This window comes from Anneissia japonica, unplaced genomic scaffold (genome assembly GCF_011630105.1).
Source record: "Anneissia japonica isolate Jap-2015-1 unplaced genomic scaffold, ASM1163010v1 scaffold9668_len1562885_cov226, whole genome shotgun sequence".
NCBI classification, from domain to species: Eukaryota; Metazoa; Echinodermata; class Crinoidea; order Comatulida; family Comatulidae; genus Anneissia; species Anneissia japonica.
In genome coordinates, this window is record NW_022711326.1 from 111,364 (window position 1) to 134,102 (window position 22,739).

The window sequence follows — 22,739 nt, forward strand, 5'->3', positions numbered from 1 at the left end:
CTCTATGTGTATGGCAACATAATTATATGGCCAGGGTTTTTCAGCATATTAGCATACACATTGGCCACAAGTCTACTGTATCACTAACTAATTCCTTTTCTAGTCCCCTCATAGATTGTCTATTTATAGGCTGTAGCTCTTTTTTTTTCTCTTGGCTGCCAAAGTAAGTTTTGGAGGATATTTGATATATGAATGTGTAGAACTTGTTGAGTGGCAGGTCTCTGTGTAAATCTCTTGCGAATTGTCTCTACTACAGGAAGTCAAAATGCATGACATTTTGCAAACAGATTATTGATTTATTAGCGAGCGCTGAATCCGACAATCTGTTTGTTCCTTGTACATCAGAGATTTGCTAATTCAGGGATTTTTTTTCTTGTCTCAAGGTACAATGGTGCTCTAAAAATATTATCTGATATTTGAGAAAATGTTGTCATAAAAATAGATTGCAACTGAGCTAAAGCCATCTCTCCCACCCACCCACACCATTTCTCTGCCACAGCTTGTTCTCACCATGAAGTGATGATCAGAGATTGTTTGATTAATTTGGAACTCAGTAAAAAAGTAATAAGAATATAAAAGTTGAATAAGTATTTTGAAGAATTAGTGATGATAGTATAGAGTGTAGTTGAATAGCTTAGTGGTTAAAATGCTTGCCTTCTAATTTCGCAACTAAAAGACTTCACTGATAGAAGCATCACATTATTTAATTTATTTACGAGAGTCCCTGAATATCAGTCAGCCTTTCAGGATACGCTGGAAGGGTCACCATAAATATGGGTTTTTTAGAAAAATATAAAAAAATTAAAGCCAAATGGAATACAGAGTGGTGCTTTAGTGTAGTTAATGAGCTGCTGACCTACAGCAGGGTTCTTTGTTCAAATCTTGCCAGACGGATACCATCAATAATTATTACTGTTAAAGGGTTTTTATCCAGTAAACAGTAATCTGGGCCTTACAACTCAGTTGGCAAGCAACTGACTAGTGGTTTTATGGTCTTGGGTCAAAATCTTGATGAATATGCAATGCATTTCTTAACAAATGCTACAATCACATTTCCTAGAAACTAGTGTATAGGCATATCTAGGAATCTTAAAAGGGAGAAGTTTGCTGATGTTGGAGTGCAAAGATTAATTGGGGTTGTTAGGTGAGGGGGTGCTAGCTTGCAAAATAATTTGATTTGAGGTAATTTTCAACTGACCTGAGTGTGATTTTTTTTGGTAATAACTAGGAGAAGGGGTTGCAAGTTTTTTTGGTGGGGGAGGGGAGAGGCATGCACAACCCATACACCACTGATAAAATAACACTGTAAGGACATGTAACAATGATCAGTAAATTTATCATGTGGCTTTTGTCACTGACTGGATGACATCATTCAGCTTCCTTGTGATGTCACTTCTTGTTAACATCTATTTGATGTCAACTGAGTTGCATCACCTATCTAAACTTGATGCAATTTATGTTGTATAACCTTATAATTGTACATATAACTCTTGAATGAGCAGCAGCATTTTTGTGACATTATTCTGCACATATTTAGGTGACATCATCAGTTTTTAACATAATAATAATATTAATAATAATAATACAGGAACTTGTATCACTTGTATAGGAGATACAATTTTAAGATGTTAATTGCCTATGCGACTCTCAAGCACCATTCTTTCTGACATTATTTTACACATATATAAGTGACATCATCATTTTCAGTGTTGTCACGTGTATCAGAGATATAACCTTATAAATGATAATTGCTTACACGACTGTAGAGTGAGAAGCATTAACTTTCTGACATTATTCTAAATCACTCTTGTAGTGATGTCACTTGTATATCCCAAAATACACTTACAATGATAATTGCTTTACTCTTGAACAAGCAGTAGTAGACTTATGATGTCATAACTACAAGTAAAAAAATCATCACTTTTTTGGTGACATCACCATACCAATGATTTCATTCTGCTGTCTAATTAATCCAGAATGATATCCATTCAACACCTGATCAATCTTCCATGAATTCTTAATTAAGATTTGCATACTAGTATTCTAATGATTAGTAAAGTAAATTAAATATAATTTGTTTAATAAAAAAAAAAATATTTATATTGTATTTCAATCTGCTATCACATTTCTAAAGCTTGAATTTGTTGTTTTTATTCTGTGCTTTATTAGACGAATTATTCAACCATGGACCCCCAATGAAACAAATCAATTGATATCAGTCATTCAATCAATCAGTCAATCAATCATCAGTCAATCAATGACATATGTATTCAATTTTTTTTTATTGACACATCTAACATAAAGAAGTTTATGATGAATATGATATACATATGTTTGATATAGAAACTAAAAACATGGATAATTTTCCATAATTTGATGTAGATTTAGACAGGAAATTTTTAGTATAAATTGTCTCGAGTCATATGCTAAAACATTAACTGTGCCAAGGTTGTCCATTTATAAAACATTCTGGCTGTTCCCCTGCTAATTTACGACACTGTGATGACGTATTCATCCTTTTGAAAAATGTAAACATCCTCATTCATTCGGAATGTGAGTCAGCTCTTGAGTATGCCTACTACTCAGGCTAGAACATTTATTCCAACAACTAGTGTTCAGATAGATCAAAAATAACATTTATTTTCATTTGAAATCATTACAAAAATCCTGACATTATTGTGCAATAACATGCCACTGTGCCAAAATTGGTTTAATCGCCATGGTAACTTCCCTTTTCAAAACTTTGTTCAACCATATTATTCCAAATTAAACCTAAAGCCAAGTTTTTAGTTATCAGACTGCATATCCTATAGATAAATATCTATGCCCACTGATAATCGTATCTTAAGCACTAAATACAATCTAAGCCCATTGATAATAACTTAACTTCTTGACCCAGAGGAGAGCAATCAAATATGGATCTTGTTCCACAGCTAAAATAGAAATAAAATAAATAAAAATTTTGTTAAACAGTTAAGTCTGGTTTCCATAAAAGCCATCACGGACAACTGAAGCAAATTGGGGATCCTTCCCGATTGTCTCGGGAACAGCCACAAAGTGCAACGACTGCAGTGAAAATGCTGTAGTTATAGTGTAACGATTTTATGGAAACCAGACTAAATAGTAGGCCAGTTGTCATCATAAGGTAATACTGTAGTTGGCCAGAACTATTTTCCTTTTTTTAAATACAGTACTTCATTGTGAATTGTGGAAAAAAAAATGAAATAGGAAGTTGTCTTTTAGCCTGTAAGCCTCTCATTGACTTTGTTAATATATGAAGGATCTGTGCCAAGGCTGTGGACAGATTTTCCCTGGCTCATTCCCAGTTTAGTTTTATCCCTTGTGGATATTATCACTTAAGCTTTATCTGCATATTGGAACAGACATATTAAAATGTAATTTTAGTATTAATAAAATAATGGTATTAAATACAAGTGTACAAGTGTTTATAATTATTTTCATATAATGTGATACAGGTGTAAATATTTATGTTCATACTGTACATGATACAGGATAATGGTTTTATTAACATACTTGATACAGGTGTATATCCTCATTTGCATACTTGACACTTGTGTATCCCTAAAATTGATGCATGTGTGTATCCCTATTTGCATAATTGATACAGGACGTATCTTTAGTTGCATATGTGATACAGATGTGTTTGTCTATTTACATACTTGATACAGAGGTGTATCTTTATTTGCATATTTGAGTGTGTGTAGCTTAATATACATTATTGATACAGGTATGGTAACAAACGAAAACTCATTGCAAGAGCACGCAAAAAAGTATATATATACCGCGGTTGCGAACAGCTGTGCATTTGCCTTGATATGAAAATACAGGTACAACAAAGCAAATAAGAAGAGCTGCAGCACTTTCAGGCTACATTCAGACTTGCAAATAAGCCAGGCTTGAGTTCAGCCCGGCTCAACGTTAAGCCCGGCTTGAGATAAGCCACCTAGTTCAGACTGGCAGGTGGATAAACCTGGTGAGTTAAGCCTGGTTTATCCACCTAGTCTGAACTAGGCATCAGTCACATTCAAATCGCATTATCACATATATTTATTTATTTACATGTTTGATACATAATTTGCATACTTGATACAGGTACTGTGCATTCATGTAAAAATTTTTAAATTTATATATGCATTAAACAAATTAATAACAAAGAAATAATAATAATAACCATCATTAGCCACAATTATAAATTTTACAAAGTTTTAGTTTTATTTATTTTTTTTTTTTTGATGTGTGATGTCCATAATGCAAAAAAAAGGTATAGTCTGTCCTTAGTATAACATTACTTTTAAGATCAATTGGTTATTATTATTCCATTATAGGAAGTTTTCAAACCTTCCTTAGTACCATTGTCATCAATTGATCAAAGCCAGTACTCCCCTGTTACTACTGAAACAAATTACCCACGACACCATTGTTGCAGTTGTGATTTCTTGAGGGATAAAACCGACAAAGTGAACAGTAACAAGTTATAACATTAGTTATGGAAGCTAGACATTCTGTCTGCAGTTCATGTAACTGCATTATTCTTTCAATTTGCCTTCATTCCGGAGACAATTTCGGCTGCGGTGGTTAGAAGCTAAGTTTGAGAGGAATGTCTTAAAGTCTAATTTCTGAACAATAAATAATAATGAAGTTGGGCATTATGTGAACGTATAATGAAATTCTGGAAAGAGTTTTATTTTGTTGGACTCGTGCATGACACAATGATGTCGAGTTCGATAATTTTAGAATCAGCATAAAGTACTGCATAGTCATTTCCCCCTCCCCTCAATTTTTTTTTTCATAATAAATTCTGTATGTGCATAAGGTGGAAACTCAGGGGAATTCTCCCTATAAAAAGATTTTATTACATACAGTATCACTACACTTAAGAATCTGTGTATATTGTTTATTCATTATTTAGATTTACAGAATAATATCATTTGTCATGTCAAACTATTCATGACTCAGATATTTAAAACTTATTTTTTCATACCAACACTAATTACATTATTTACTTTAAACTCAGTCCATACTATCCAATTTTCTTACAATAAAACAGTTGTATGACCATATATAGTCATGACATGCCTATATATGGATATGGTCATAATGCCTTGTCATTATGACCATATTTAGGCACGTCAAATGTTTTTGTCGAATAAAATTTGATAGTCTGGATAGGGCATAAGAAATAAATAATTATTGAAAAAACAGAAGAAACACCAGAGGATGGCAGGGTATGATCCTTAATTCTGTTTAGCATTTCATGTTAACTGTATGCGATGGTTACTGCACATTTGGTTAAGAAGATTGAAATTATTAACCTAATTCTATACATTATATTTAATTGAATGTGACGTATTATTCGATTGCTAAACAATCTACTGAAATGCTACAATCCGATTGGTCAAAATGTATGAGGATTTTACTTTTGAATATTATAGTGCTTGTAGGTTTCAGACAGGGTTTTGTAATGTCTCTGTTAGATTGTGCAGAATTTTTTCTAGAAGCTACAGCCCATAATGGACATAGATGAATGCAGTATCAAAGGCCTACTGTATATTCAGGCAAATTAATAAAGTAATCTACAGAAAAATGAATTAATTTATTGTTTCAGGGTCATTTTGTTTAATTTTTCTTAGATTTATTTGTTGAAAACTTTTGTATGGTTTCAGTTTTAGTTTGCTTGTGATTATGTTTATTTTTTTTAGTAACTTAATCCTTATGAAGCACATAAAGCAAAAAAAAAAAAAAAAAAAAATACCCGGAAAAATACCTGATTTACATAATAAAAAGGAAAGGGGGAAAATCATATTGAAATTCAAAAACCAGCCAAATGGAAACCACCAGAAAGAAGTGGAAAATCCGGTAGCAGGTGGCAAAAAAAAAAAACACAACAGAAAAGAAACCGCAACATTTTAACAACAGGACAACTCAAGATGAAGTAATACAATAGCAACATTGTTGGAGCGCATAGTACCAATTTGTCTATGTACTGAACCACCATTAATAATTACCAGTCAGTTAAAAGTAATACTGTATTGGTAAAGTCAAAAGGGGAAAATACTGTAGGCCTATGTAACACAACATTGCGTTGTTTTCTATCAGTTAAATACACATAGCCAACCAGCTATGACAGCCAGCCTTTATAATTTCTCTTAAGCATTCACATTTTAAGAAAAAAGAAGTTAAAAAACAAATTTGAGTGAACATAATTTTATTTGAAAATATAAGGTATACATTTTTTTTTTATGTTAAACTCAAACATCAGATAATCACACTGTTTAAATGTAAATGTAACATAGCCAGCCATGATAAAAAAAAAATTCTCTCTAATAACAACCACACATATTTTAAAGAAAAAGGATTAAAAAGAATGACTTCACCAATATTTATTTAATTTTAGAGTATAGGGTGTAAAGTTCCTCAATATTAAACCGGACACATCAAATTCATGTGGCAGATCACATAATTTAAATATAGCCACAATATATCCGTATTTGACTGTATCCCATCGCTGAGTTGCGCGATAGTTGAAATATATATAAACTCTAAACCATCTTGCAGTAACATTCTTGCAGTAATGCCAAAAATGAATATAATATAATCATTATATTATTTACTATTTATTTATCTTCTGAGATCCTTTCTTGTTGTTAAGTGCTTAAGAGGAAAGTGTATCATGTTAATCTGTGTTCCATGTGAGTTCTTCTAGGACTAGTGCTGTTCCGTATTTATGCATGAGAGTAGAGAGTGAAGGAAATTGCTTATAATTGGATTCAAATGTGTCATATTTTTTCACCCTCTACCATTTACAAAAAACTGAAGTGGTTAGAAAATATGAGAAGCCACATCAGTTTCTTGCAGCCCATCAAGTCCAGAAAATTAAAAACATGGGTCCAAGGAGCTTGATGGGACCAAAAAAGAGGTTGCACAGGATCTCTGGTAAGGGTACGGACAAAGCCGCAGAGATATTAAGATTTGTGATGATAAAATTGTGCTTTTGGTCTACCAATATCACGGAACTACAATTACAATAACTATAGATTAAATGAACTTTGCTAGTCTGACAACTTGAAAAGGCATCTAGCGGAGGGGGTGGGGAATGGGATGCTTCTCCAAGGAGGAAATTGACTCCCCTGACCCCACTTGAACCACCACCGCTCTGAAGCTGAAAATATAACATGTTCTTTATTAGACTAGAGGCACAAAATTGTCTTCTGAGCCAGCTCATGACTGTAACAACATAAAACTTACAATTTATTATAAATAATATAGTGTAATTTGTATAAATATACATATAATTTTGTTATAATATATTTATTAAATCAATTAATTGTAAAACCATTGATGTCGAATTCATTTGACACCTTATGTGTGAAAGTGAGATAAAGAATGTTAAAGAAGGAAACAGTTAACTTATTTTATCATGTTTCTTAAACTTCTCTCATTTCTTTCTCAATCCTGATGAATTATTAGAAAATTGAATTTCAATGTACAGGATGTATACAGATTACACACAGTGTCAAATTATGACAGTTTTTAATTCTGTGTAGAAGATTTTTATCGCCCAAGGCAATATTTTATAATTGACTATTGGAATAGGGATTATGTTAGTGACATTTGTTTATTCAGTCTTAATACCCTATCCACTAACATTTTAAAGTTTACCCAAATCATTTTTCATTGATTCCGTTTGCATACCTTTCTGACATTTTCCTCCTGTTTGTAATTGAGGTAAGATTACTGGTTTAATATGTATACAGATTTCTGAAATTTTTCAGTTCGACAAACAAAAATATCTGATGGCATGTACCTAGCTTTAGAAAGTGGAAGATATTGTGTGTATTTATTCAAATTTTTGACATAATGATCCAACTTTTTTTGTTCAGTCTGACAAACAAAAATATCTGATGGCATATATCCAGCATTAGAAAGTGGAAGACATTCAGTGTGCATTAGACATAGATTGCTATCACATTCAACAAAAGCAGGATATGTTAAGACTTAAGTAACCATACGAGGAAAGACGTTTGATCCTTCCTGTAACGAGAGGTACCAATTATGTGTCTGTTAATTCCTTGCTATTAAAATGATACATTGCAACATGATTGTTTTGTTTGATGTTTCTGACCTTTAAGACTTTCGTCGTTTATAGTCTGCCCTTTTAATTCGTAGATTCCTAATTGAGTAAAAAGCTTTCTGGGGGTTTTCACATGAAGGGTACATAGAGTGCTGTATGTTAGGTATATCTATTAGTAAAATATAACAGAAAATGTGTTTAACAGATACTTATTATTGAACTTGCCACAAAAAAAAAATTGTTTAGATCTTTTTAGTAGTTGAGGGCACTATTGATGCCAGATCTTATTCTCCCCATCTATAATCATTATCTTTTAAAGTGATTTATAGATTTTCAAACATTGCAGTGTGATTTGTTTGTTTATAGAACAACCTTCAACTTTGACAGATATGCACACTTAAAACTAGCAGATGACTTAATGTATACCATGCTTTGTACTACTGTATATTTAAAGTGTCACATTGAGGTTTGCTCTATGTTGGTCCTGTTTTATACCCTCTGAAAACACCATTTCCTCTCAGCTGATATGATACCATAGAAAAGATAATAGGTTAAATGAGAATTCAGACTTATTTCTGAGTTTTAATTAAATCTACTCAATGTAGAGTTCTTGCTTTATTATGTGCTTCATGTTTATATTGCAGAAAAGTAGTATGATTCAGCCACTGTGTTCATAGTAATCAAAACCTGTGGCGGTAGTTGTGGGATGTCATTATAGATGACAGTTGTCTTTCACTAGGTATTAATTAAGAATGCTCATTGGGTATTGTAATTTGATTGATGTGGTGTAATGATTTACAAGCTGTCAGACAAGACAACTCTAGAATATCGATTATATATCTCCCGCTCCCCCATCCCCCCTTTCATGTCGCCCCTGTCCAATTTAAAACTTGACAAATACACCTTATTTAATTTTGTTCCAGGATGAATCAATGAAACCAAATTAAAAAAATTTTTTCTCATCCAGGTTGTTGAAAAAAGAGAGAAAAACAATTAAGCTAAAGTACCCTAGTTTAAGTCCCCTCATATCTTCAGTTAGCACATCCACACTTCTCCCAGCTTTTATTCATCTGCCCCCACCCCCTTCCATCCTTCCTTGTCAACTGACTAATCATACAATTTAGACATGATGGAATACTTAATGTACTAAGGATTCAGAATCTTCCATTTTAAGAAGTATCTCCCCCACCCCCACAAACTCCCTACTGAATTTTCTGTTGGTCTGAGGGAGATTATTAGAGCCTGTTCAGCCAATGGGGTCCAACTCATTCCTATACTGTATTCTAGCCTAGTCATCATGGTATCTACACATACCACAAACCAGAACTTCACACTGTTCAGTGCTTATTATAGTCTGGTCAATGTTGTCAGTTGTAATGTACATTTAATTAAACCATGAGTTAAAAAAAACCCATAGATTTTGCATTGTAACAAGTCCAACTGACATGGGAGATATGAACCTAAAAGGCAGGACATCAGCCACTAGTACTAATGAGACATGATAGAAACATCCTGGAAACTGATGAAATGTGGCATTGGTCATCAGTCCAACATGATATACTGATGCATCCTGCAGTTAAATGAATCATTGAATGTGGAAAGACATGAAAATGTTACAGGCCCACAAAACAGACAATTGGAAGCAGTCAAAATTATGTTTCATTGTACATAGCATTCCAATGCCGAATTTAGGAAAAAAATTATACATATTATAATATTATACATCTTCCCCATCTTCATCAAAAAAAAAATTCTACCTTTCCTACCTCTTTTACCAAACCAATCTTCTCTTCCTACACTTTTCCCAACATCTCTTCCTCACTAACATTTTTTTTTTCTCCTTCCTAATTACCTTCCATGATATCTCTTTCCCAAACACCTTTTTCCTTAACGCTTCCAAGCTCCAAACACATCTTCCAAAACGGTCTTTCCTAATACCCCTCCCTAAATCTCTATCCTTTTTGCCAATATCTTTGTAACATCCCTTTCTCAAACCCATTTCCTATACACCAAAAAAGTGTGTCCATATGGACTCTCATGGCAATCAATCTTCCAAGCACACTTATTTTTTTTTTTCAATTGTTAAAAAAAAATAAATTTTGTTGCCACTTCAATTCACCATATTACCATCTAATAAAACAATGTTATAATTAAATGCACTGGACCATGCTCAAAATAAGTCTACTGTAAAATATGATTTTGTATTTACTGTACAGTAATATTTATAGATGAGTAATGGTAATGGATTATTTTTACAGATCTCAACCATTAATAATTCCACCGAGTTCGGCAGAGAAGCAAGCATCAGACATCATAAATGAACTCAATGCATTGAAGACAGAGATGAAAGCAGCAATACAGGTAGCATCTGTTGCTAAGTTACACTTTGATTGCCTGTATCCAATCCATAATGTGGAGGGTTTCTTGACTCAAGAATATGCAAATAAAGGAGATGATTATTGTGTGGAAGTCATTGACATGGCGTTCTAATCTTCTTCCAAAGACATGCTAAAGTTATCAAAGCGTAGACTAATCTGGCGTATCACAGCGTGTGTACGGCTGTGATTAGTGATAGCGCATGAAACTATCATCAATCATATGTTACGTAGCTTATTAGAATCCAGGCTAACTTCTGTTTCCTCCACTCCACAGGATGCTAAGAACATCGAGTTGATTGGACGTCAGAGGTCACATGTCATCCCTGCCAAATCCTCTACTGACTCCACTCATCAGGTACGTGTTTAGCTACCGAACAGCCATCATGTTTTTATGTATTTAGCATAATTGCTTAGGTCACTGGCAATTTAAGTAGAATGAAATAGACACGTGTTTGCTGTTGTACATATCCAGTGAATTTTAAGTCTATAGTAGAAAGACTATTTTTTTACACTCATTTTAATGCTTGGTAACCTGTTTACTATCAAACTTCTATTCTCCCACAAGGCCCACTTACGCTTCATGAACGAAGCCTCACAATGGGAGCTATTTCAAGTTGTAAAGCCCTGTCCACACTATCATGACCATATATAGGCAAATCATAACTATATATGGGCACATCATGACTATATGGGCACATCATGACCATATATAGGCACATCATGACTATATATGGGCACATCATGACTATATAGGCACATCATGACCATATATAGGCACATCATGACTATATATGGGCACATCATGACAATATATAGGCACATCATGACCATATATAGGCACATCATGACTATATATGGGCATACAGCAGTTTTTTGTCACAGAAAATTTGATAGTGTGGACAGAGCTTTAGAATAAATTTCGAATTTTGACAGGACTTGAACCCAGGTCCTTGGGAATAGAGAGCAAGCAGGACTTGAACCCAGGTCCTTGGGAATAGAGAGCAAGCTCCTTAAAAAAACCACTAAACTGCCACTACCATAGAAAAAGAATTAAGGAAGGGAAGCACTGTCTCTCTGTTTAATTCAGATTTATTTTTACTTCTGGGTTTCTGCTGCTATGGGCTTATAAATAGACCGAATCAGCGACTCCAGCTATTACTGGTCACGTGACATATAGTGGGTACTAAATATAAACATACATATCGTAAACCACAGTGCGCTCTTTGAACACAGTATATTGAAAGAGTTATTATGTTTTTTTAGACAGCGACCCAAAGTAAAGTAAGGCAGTAGGCCTATGTTTCTTTTTAAATAGTGATTTATAATTACAGAGCAGGGAAGGAGTTATTATGCCTCGACTATATATATATATATCTCTGTAGTTGAGTAGGTAATAAAGTACTGTAGAAAATAACCCTTAACGGTACTGATTGCTCATCCAAACTTGGTCTAGGAAACAAGCTGGTGAAAATAGGCATGGTATGGTACATCCTAACACTGTACGTAATAATAATATTTGTTGTCAAATGATGATCATTATCCTCGGCAGGTAACTACAGACATCCTATAATTTTATATTTTGGGTTTAAAATAACTGTAAAATAATACTCTTGCAACGAATAGGGGATTCGTTTTTTTGTTTGTTCATGCTGCGATAGCATTTGCCGTGAATAATATCCTTGATTTAGGCCTAGGCCTAAAAAGTACCTCAGCTGGCGACGACTCACTGGAGCAATATGCACGTCCTGAAGGTACCGTACATTTCTTTGAAAAACTTCCAGGCTTTTTTCCCACTATCCATTGGAGCCTTACCAAACCAAACTGATAAGTATTTGAAAATTTAATTTTGGAACACTTCTAAGTGATTTACCAGATTATAACTCGCATTTCAACCAACATTTGCAACATATATGATGTGACTTACATTAACAACAAGGCGAAGCCATATTCAATGCACTGTCGTCTCGCAATGTAATCAAACCCTAATACCCACTATAAGTCACGTGACCCGAGCTGCCGATTCGGTCTATTGACAAGGAAATTCACAAGAGAGGTAAGCATACATACACACATACTGTGCATACATATGCCTATATATAGTACACTCAAGTCCTATCTAGACACCACAATAACTATTAGTGGCAATGTCTGAAATGTTTTGATGGTATTCCTTATAATGTCCATTGGGTGAAAGAATGGTTAAATGAGTGAGCGAATGAGAAGCGACTATCTATTATACCTAAGTTGAAGTTTATTTTATTTTTTATTTTTCTGTTTGGTTCTGAATCTCACAACTTGGTTTTGCCAATAGCGCATTGCACAGGAGCTAAAAATCGAACAGAAACCTATCACTGTGATTTTAACACTCTTAAGTGGGCCAATGGAATTCACAATTCAATGGCAATTTTCATTCCAAACTAAAGGATTGACACATAGAGCTCCTATACCTAGGCTGAAAATTACTTATAAGTGGGTGAGCTTATACCATGGGTTGACATTGCTGAGAGAGGTGATATTATAGTACATGCGATGGACTTGTATGCAGGGTGAAATTATACCGGGGATGAGGTTACACCCAGATTGGGCTTATAGCCGGGATTGGCTTATGGTGAGGATACTCAGGATGGGCTTATACCTGGAATGGGCTTAACTAGCAATGGGCTTACACCCATGCTGGGCTAATACCCAGAGAACTACTGTAATTCATGTGGATTTTTGCTGATAACTTACACTGGGACTCATCCATCATATTGTTGTTTCTTAATTACAGGAAGCTCGTAGGGCGTATGATAGATGGCAGAGGGCGCTAGATGAACCAGCACCTTTGGATAGATACTTGGTAAGTAGCAGCTAAATAATAACAGTGAAATGTACTCATTAAGAATCATCAATGCTGGTTCATGTCAGTATATTGTGGATATATATACTGTCTATATATACTGTAGGATGGAAGATGTGTATTTTTTCCAAATTGCAGATATAGCATTCATCATTAAAACCATTGCAAGATTAGATCTAGAATTAAATGTTGAGAAAAGGATCATTTAAACTGCAGACCCTGCAGGGTCAGTGGTTTAAACACACACATGGACATGCGTATATGTTTGATATTTTTAAATACTTTTTGTGGTTTTTCTGCAAAAAACCGTGTAATATTATTTATAATGTTTGGGCCTATTTGTTTTTATTAAAATATATTTATCTAGGGGAATTTAAATAGTAATATATACACCCACTCTACGACCACCCCACCCCTTTCCCTCTATGCTATTCCATTCTACCCAGTGTAGGGGTTTTTGTATATTTTGAGATATATATCAGAGATACTGTTCAGAGTCTCATTTGTTGATTTTATGCAATTTATAAACATTTCATCCTTCGTTTCCCCAAAATTTTCACGTTTTCACCCCCAAAACCCTGCATCTCCACCCCTACAGCCCACCCCAGCCTGATATATGTTAGGGCCAACTCAGACAGCGTCGTACGACGCAGCCTGACGTGATTTGTTGTCGCGTCGGGTCTGTGTGAACGCAGACGCGATGGTGTAACGCAGACGCGATGGTGTGCGTCGGGGCAGTCGCGTTGTAGAATATTAAACATGTTTAATATTTCTCACGACGGCTTAAGACTGTCCCCGACGATAAATCAGGTCGGGCTGCGTCAGCTGACGCTGTCTGAGTTGGCCATTAGCAATACATCTATCGTGCAGTACATGTATACAATACTGTATGTGTATGTTTGACTCCACGGTTTGAAGTAGCTTGGATTAGAGGGAAGGGCAAAAGGGGATTTAATACAGCAAAAGCTAAACAACCAATTGTAAGCAAACCATTACTCCAGGCTTCTGGTATGCCTAGCACACATATTTCACTAAGCCACCCAAATGCAACGTTTTATTTTTAACTTTGAGTCAGAGGAAAACATTAATCATCCAGAAGCGCCGCAGCAGCTGGGTGTGGGTCTCCAAGGGACAGGTAATGATCACTGCCTACACACCTGTCCTCACCTCGCACATCTGATGTTGTTTATTTTCTCGTCAGACACATTCATCTTGTCTCTAATCTGCATAGGCGTCACTAGACTGACAAGATGGTTGTGTAGCATTCAGCGTTGATTTATCACCATTGCACAACATATTTCTTAGCTTGTATTATCTGTAGCCTCTCTATTACAGGGACCATAGAGGTTATTACCCTGCCATGCAGAAACTATCCACTTTAGTTTTGTTATCTAACTTTAAATAAATATAATAGTAATGATAATGCAGGAGTTTATACTGTGCCTTTTGCCAGCGGATACAAGACACAAAAAGAAGATGCAAAAATACACATCTAAATTTACTTATTCTATATAGTGTATATCCCACCCAAATGCAACATTAGAAAACAACCTTAGGAATGAAGTTCATCGAGGATATTATAAAAGTACTCATCTCACTCTGAATATGTTACTAAGTATTAAAATGCATTTTTCAGGGTTGTTTGTACAAATTCTACCCTACCCTGACTCAATATATTAGGAATGTATTCCTCAAAATTATATGAAACAAACTAATCCCTACCCCTTTCCTAACCGCAACATATTATGTATAGATTTGTCTCAAAGATAAATGAGACAAAAACTCACCCAACAAATGAGAATACATTATTTAAGGCTATACAAAACAAAATCTTTTGAAGAAACCCACCCCCTCTCCTCTGACAATGACACATTCGTTACCCACATTGCCTATGGTATTTTGTGATTTTCTGTTGTCACTTCTTGTATCATAGCTACCCACTCCTGCAAAAGTACCTACAGCCTTTATTTGTATCATTTTGCGCATGCTCAGATACATTTTTTCTTCTGTGGGATTTTCACAATCTAAAAATGGTAGATGTGATTGAAGGAGAGTAATAATAGAAATATGCCTGTTGTATATATGTATATGTATCAAAGATACTAGAAACACAAGATAGAGCACTCTCATAGTAAAAATGAGGCGGAAATCATGGCCGACGTAGGCGGCACCCTTCTTTTTCCACTAATGGAGGAAAACTTTATCACTAGAGTGCGTCCGGCCATACGATTTTGCGCTGTATTGTTGTTTTCTATACTGATCCATAGGCTTAATTTGTGTTTTATTTGGATAATAGCAACGATTTCTACCTCCGCCAAGGAATTATGTATTCACCGTTGTCACTGCTGGGTAGTCCACCGGAAATACGGATTTGACTGGACGAAATTGCAACAAAACGTTTTATGATCTAAATATAAACTTAATTATATGTAAAACAACATACTAAAAGTTTACCAAAATAGGACGTACATAAATGTGTTTTTTATAACCAAAAGTTCAGCACTATTTTAAAGTAGACTTTTACACGGTACGTACTGCGGTTTTCAAACTTTTCTTGATTATGATTGGTCAACATTTAGGTCAACGTAGGTCATATCTGTTTGTTGCCGGAAGAGTGAGACCCGCGTGCGATTTTTTTTCCGTATTCATCTTGTCTCTAATCTGCATAGGCGTCACTAGACTGACAAGATGGTTGTGTAGCATTCAGCGTTGATTTATCACCATTGCACAACATATTTCTTAGCTTGTATTATCTGTAGCCTCTCTATTACAGGGACCATAGAGGTTATTACCCTGCCATGCAGAAACTATCCACTTTAGTTTTGTTATCTAACTTTAAATAAATATAATAGTAATGATAATGCAGGAGTTTATACTGTGCCTTTTGCCAGCGGATACAAGACACAAAAAGAAGATGCAAAAATACACATCTAAATTTACTTATTCTATATAGTGTATATCCCACCCAAGTGCAACATTAGGAAACAACCTTAGGAATGAAGTTCATCGAGGATATTATGAAAGTACTCATCTCACTCTGAATATGTTACTAAGTATTAAAATGCATTTCTCAGGGTTGTTTGTACAAATTCTCCCCTACCCTGACTCAATATATTAGGAATGTATTCCTCAAAATTATATGAAACAAACTAATCCCTACCCCTTTCCTAACCACAACATATTATGTATAGATCCCTTGAAATCCCTTGACAAACCCACCCCCTCTCCTCTGACGACGACACATTCATTAACCACATTGAGTATGGTATTTTGGGATTTTCTGTTGTCACTTCTTGTATCATAGCTACCCACTCCTTTATTTGTATCATTTTGCACATGCTCAGGCCAACGACGCTGTCTGAGTTGGCCTTAATATATATCAGGCTGGGGTGGGCTACATACTGTAGGCATTTTTTCACAATCTAAAAATGGTAGATGTGATTGAAGGAGAGTAATAATAGAAATATGCCTGTTGTATATATATGTATATGTATGAAAGATACTAGAAACACAAGATAGAGCACTCTCATAGTAAAAATGAGGCGGAAATCATGCCCGACGTAGGCGGCGCCCTTCTTTTTCCACTAATGGAGGAAAACTTTATCACTAGAGTGCGTCCGGCATTACGATTTTGCGCTATATTGTTTTTTATACTGATCCATAGGCTTAATTTGTGTTTTATTTGGATAATAGCAACGATTTCTACCTCCACCAAGGAATTATGTATTCACCGTTGTCACTGTCTGGGTACATTTGTACTAATTGTACAATTGTATACAATTTTTTAATTGAGAATTGACAATAAAATATGCAACGACTTGGTAACGAAAGTTTGGTTGAAGTTTTTTTAGATCCAGCCGTAAGGGGCGTCCCATTGTTTGTATTCCGACCATGCATTTCGGTGGAACACTTTTTTTGTGTGGAGAACTCTATCTTGTGTTTCTAGTATCTTTGATATGTATATACATTTATGTATATAGTTAATACTCACATTAAGTACTATACATAATAATGTATCAAACTCCATATTAGGCCAAATAAAATTAATTGCTAGTTTCACATCTTCGTCCCTCATAACATTTACTATTTTGCTATTTACAAAAAAAAAAACAATAATTTTTCCATGCAAAATAAAAATAATGATGGTCTGCAAGATTGTCAAAACCTAAGAAAAGGTGGAAACATAAATGCAGGATAGTATTGCATACAAAGATTAATTTTACTGTTTTCATTAAAAATAATTTTTATTATTTACCAACCTGTTTACCACTAGTACAGGGTGGTAAGTAGCAAATAGTAAATACCCTCACCAAAAAAATAATTTCAAATCAAAGACAATGGTATTATTAGGTATTGTTTACATTAACTTTATATTTGATACAGTTGACAGTATAAACTGTGTATAGGGTTTCACAATTAATTCCTTGCAAGTGTTGTAGACATTATGATGACTTAATCATACCGTGTGTCACATATGCATGATTCACCTGTGAAAGTAATCATGTTTATCCCTATGTCATGCCACCCATAGGTTAATCATTTTTACTTTATTCCCAGAATATCATGACCTCTACAAACATTTTTACTACTCTGGGGATTTGTTCCAGCATTTGGATACCTTGGGGATGTGTGCCAATATTTTGTTACCTAAGAGATGTTTTTTTAGCATCTAGCTAGCCTTGGAATGTGTGTTCAATCTAGCTACACTGGGGGTGTGTAACTTGTTGCCTCCCTATAGGGCTATGAAACATTATAAAACTGCAACATGTATTTCCTCACCTTATAACACAAAAGGAACAGAAAATAGAGCAAATACTGCATAAGAAAAAAAATGTAATTTAATTCGTGAATTTCAAATAAAATCGATGCGTAGGAGGATCTTACCTAGCTAAACAGAATTTACTGCTGGCACAGTTTTCTCCCCACGCTTCTTCCTTATGTCAACATAAATTGACTTTTACTGCAGTCATGTTTTCAAACCAGCAATCAAATTGATTGCTTGAGTAACTCGAGCATGACTAAGGATCATTAAATGAGAGGGAGCCACAAGGGAGCGGCAAATCCCACGATAGTTGCACTTATGTTACCTTATCTTGAACGCAGCATCGTCCCGTGAGTGAGATCCTACCGTAATAGTCAGAGTTCAACGCGTGGTGCTCAGTCATATTTAACATTTAACTTGAATTCACTACTACATGTTGATAAGATGTGAGGTCAAAATAAATGCAAAAATAGCAACTACACTATAAGGGTAGGCCTAGGCCTAAATTATTTCTATTCATTTAACTTGAATTCACTACTACATGTTGATAAGATGTGAGGTCAAAATAAATGCAAAAATAGCAACTACACTATAAGGGTAGGCCTAGGCCTAAATTATTTCTATTATTATTATAGAATTCACTACTACATGTTGATAAGATGTGAGGTCAAAATAAATGCAAAAATAGCAACTACACTATAAGGGTAGGCCTAGGCCTAAATTATTTCTATTATTATTATTATTTATTATTATTATTATTAGTACTATAATTATTATTATTTATTATTATTATCATTATAATTACTATATTATTATTATCATTTAACTTGAATTCACTACTACATGTTGATAAGATGTGAGGTCAAAATAAATGCAAAAATAGCAACTACACTATAAGGGTAGGACTAGGCCTAAATTATTTCTATTATTATTATAGAATTCACTACTACATGTTGATAAGATGTGAGGTCAAAATAAATGCAAAAATAGCAACTACACTATAAGGGTAGGCCTAGGCCTAAATTATTTCTATTATTATTATAGAATTCACTACTACATGTTGATAAGATGTGAGGTCAAAATAAATGCAAAAATAGCAACTACACTATAAGGGTAGGCCTAGGCCTAAATTATTTCTATTATTATTATTATTTATTATTATTATTATTAGTACTATAATTATTATTATTTATTATTATTATCATTATAATTACTATATTATTATTATCATTATTATTATTAATATTATTATTAATATTATTATATTATTATTATTATTATGGCCATTGCCAAAAGACAGGAACCTGAAAAGTAAATTTAATCACTATAACACAAGTTCAGTTTCATTACCACCCCCCACCTCAAAAAAGAAAAAAAATGAATAAAAACATACCATAAACAAAAATATAAAACATAACCATATTTAAGTCACTAATATAAATTGAGCATATAAAAAAATATATTGATTGTAAAATTATTCAAAGTGTGACATTCTCTGTTTGTAATGTTTTTACTTATAGAGTACTTGTTACGTTACGATACCACGTGATACTACCCTGTTGCTATTGTTGCAAAAAGAATTCAACCGGGCGCCATTTTCTTCACTGACAAACCATTGATCCCAATTTCTAACGTCATTATTAAGATGTTTTATCTTACTTTTTCTTTGTAAATTTTAATTAATGATTAAATGTGTGTTCGATAACTAATATAATGTGAGCTTTTGTGTTTTTAGTACATTTTGATGGTAAAATATTAGATTTTAAAATGCCTATTCTAGAAAGCCTATGAAGTCATTCAGACGTAATGAACGGTAACCAATGTGACGACACAAATGTGCTACTCTATACTGTAGTAAAACATACCATAACACATCATAGAATTACACAATCATTTTTGCATAACCACATTGACTCTTGGTTGTTCTGTGCTACTGCTACTTCCCTCATTATACAAATAACCAAAATATACTGTATTCTTTTATGTATCTTGTAGGACCCCCCCCCCCTCTCTCTGCACTACAATATGGTAAGAAGTCTTGACATCTTTGATTCGAAGGGTCAATGTCATGTGTTGCCAATTGTTCACGATCTCAAAGTCATTCTTTTTATTTTTACCATAATAATTTCCTTCGCGTAACCATAATTAACACTGTCTAACCACATTTTTCCTGACTTTCCCCTTGATGGATTTCCCCTGCAATTTTTCCGTGTCAGAATATGATATGTAAAATAGCCACTAGATTTTGTTTCCTTTAAACTTAATTTTTATTGTGTAATATGCTTTGAAACTAAATAAATTCACAATGATAAATTTTGTTAAATGTTTTGTATGTAGATAAATATATTTTAAAGAAAACAAAAACAAGTCTTAATAAGATAATAAATTGTATCATTTACTGTACTTATTTATTTTACATTTACTTTTTAATTATTCTTACTGTTTCTTCATTACACTTACTATTTTTTATACATACCCGTATTTACTTATTTGCTTATGTATTCATTAGACAATTGTGTTGAAAGTCAACAATGACTTAGGTGTTGAAAATTTGAAAATCATTGTACTCTTTATGGAGTTATATTCTTCTACACCAGTATGCTAAGTAATTTAGTAATTGCTGTACTATTTCCAACATCTCTTTAATTTTTATTTACTTTATCCTATAGCAAGTACACTGGTGTGTTTTCATACAAGATGGACCAATGTTATCTATGAATAAAGTCTTCTTATAATGAGGCTTAATAGGGAGTGGTGTCTCATAGGCCTATAAGGCTTAGGGAGTAGAGTTGTTTGTAGTCATTAGAAAAATTCCTTTTCTCTTACAGCATATAAAATCATACTTGGAAGGAAGGCATGCATCTTAACCTCTTAGCTACAGTCATTGGCAGGGATGATGGAGAGAAGTGGGGAGGGGATTCGTGCTTAGCTCATTCGTCAGACAGGCAAAACCCCCAATGGCTACAACTTGTTTAACTAAAATTAATGTACCAATTTTTTGGGCATTGCTTGATAGATAAAATAAAACAATGCAAACCACTTACAAATGACAGAGGTACCCAGTTTCTCAAGGAATAATGTGCTTATCCCTCACATTCCACTCCAGGATTTCACCCCATTAGATTCTTCCAGAATTTCCAGAATTCCTTGATGGACAAATTTCACTTCCCCCTCCCCAGAGCCCCCTCCCCAGAGCCATGATTTGCTAGTTTCATTATTTAAAAGAAAATACAACAAATTGAACACTTAATTAGATCACTCTTCAAAGGTAAATATTCCCCAGTTCATTGACTTTAACTGCAAAATTCCCAACTTCACAAATAAGCATGGAACAGAAACAGAAACAATAATTGGACACAACATCGATCCTAAAAATAACTTGTTGTTGGAATCTAAATCTCTGCTGGTTTACAACAAGATGAAGCCATACAATGAGAATGTTTTCATCAGAGATTAGTTTAAATTTTAATTCTTTTTGTATTAAGGATTTTCTTTATGCATCAGATTGAGAAGCCCTGGGATGTTGATTTTAAATAATTTTTGCAGTTATGGAAATTATAGTGTGGTGGAATTCTAACTTAAATATTTTACTCAAATTTCGCAATGAGTTTGTTAAAAAAACACACATTGATTTTACTTAACTGAGTACCAATTAACATCGTTAAACAGATCGAAGCAATTTTTTTTAATATACAAACTTTTTTTGATAATTTTTGAATTGTTTGCCACCCAATTTAAATCTATGTAAAACATAAAGAAATTATTATTAATGCATCTTTAAAATCTTATTTAAAATTTTAACATGAAGAATACAACATACATAAACACCTAGGCCATCTTAACATGTTGCAATTAGGTTTTTTAATCATAACAAACAATATTATCCATTTCATGACTTTATATATTTTATAACCATATCTTGGAAAGATAATTCAATTATTTACTTTCTGAAATATTTAAATTAAATGCAATTTGTTTTTGTCACTAATTGGCCATCGGCAATGTTTATTTTGGTCACGTATTCACAAACCTTTGAAATTGATGTACTCTGGTTTTCATTCCGTTTTCTATCAAAGCTACTAACCATTCGTATGAAAGTAATGTTCAATGAAAGATTGTTATCCATAAAATGTAGTGGTGAACCCTATAGTTTGTAGGGTGAACTAATGTATGCTTTAAATTAGTATGCGTTCCATCTGACTGAATATAATTATAAACTTAGGAATGTAGTTAGATATATTAGGAATTGAGGTTGATATCCCTTATGTATTAGAAAAATTACTTTTCCTCTACCATTTCTTTTCTTTCTGTTTCTCTTTTTTTATTGTTCATCCTGTTTTTTTCTTTGTTTCCACACTTCTCTTTCCACAAATCAGTGTGCATGTTCCTGTTTTAGGGTCAGAGCTTCTAGGTCAATTAATTGATCTTTTTCCTCCTACTACTCTCTCTGATTCAACGTTCAAGTGTATGTAATTAAGAACACAGAGAAAAAGAACTGGGCCGACGATGACAATGTCTGCCGACAAAAAGTGAGCACATTCCCGAAAGGTTTTCACAGTCTGTACACATGACTGGAAACTAGAATCTAGGTCTCTGTTTATTGATATCACATCAAGATGCAAGGTTCAGTAGCAGCAGCAAAAATCTCTTGCATGATGTGCCTATATA

The 22,739-nt window shown here is 33.8% G+C and overlaps 1 long non-coding RNA gene across 1 annotated transcript; it reads left to right on the plus strand.

Annotated features, from left to right (window-relative positions):
* The first annotated feature begins 10,339 nt into the window (after positions 1-10,339).
* Positions 10,340-13,309, plus strand: LOC117107384. Its single transcript, XR_004445225.1, has 3 exons — positions 10,340-10,453; positions 10,745-10,825; positions 13,241-13,309. It is a non-coding gene; the product is annotated as an uncharacterized LOC117107384 (long non-coding RNA).
* The last annotated feature ends 9,430 nt before the right edge of the window (positions 13,310-22,739 follow it).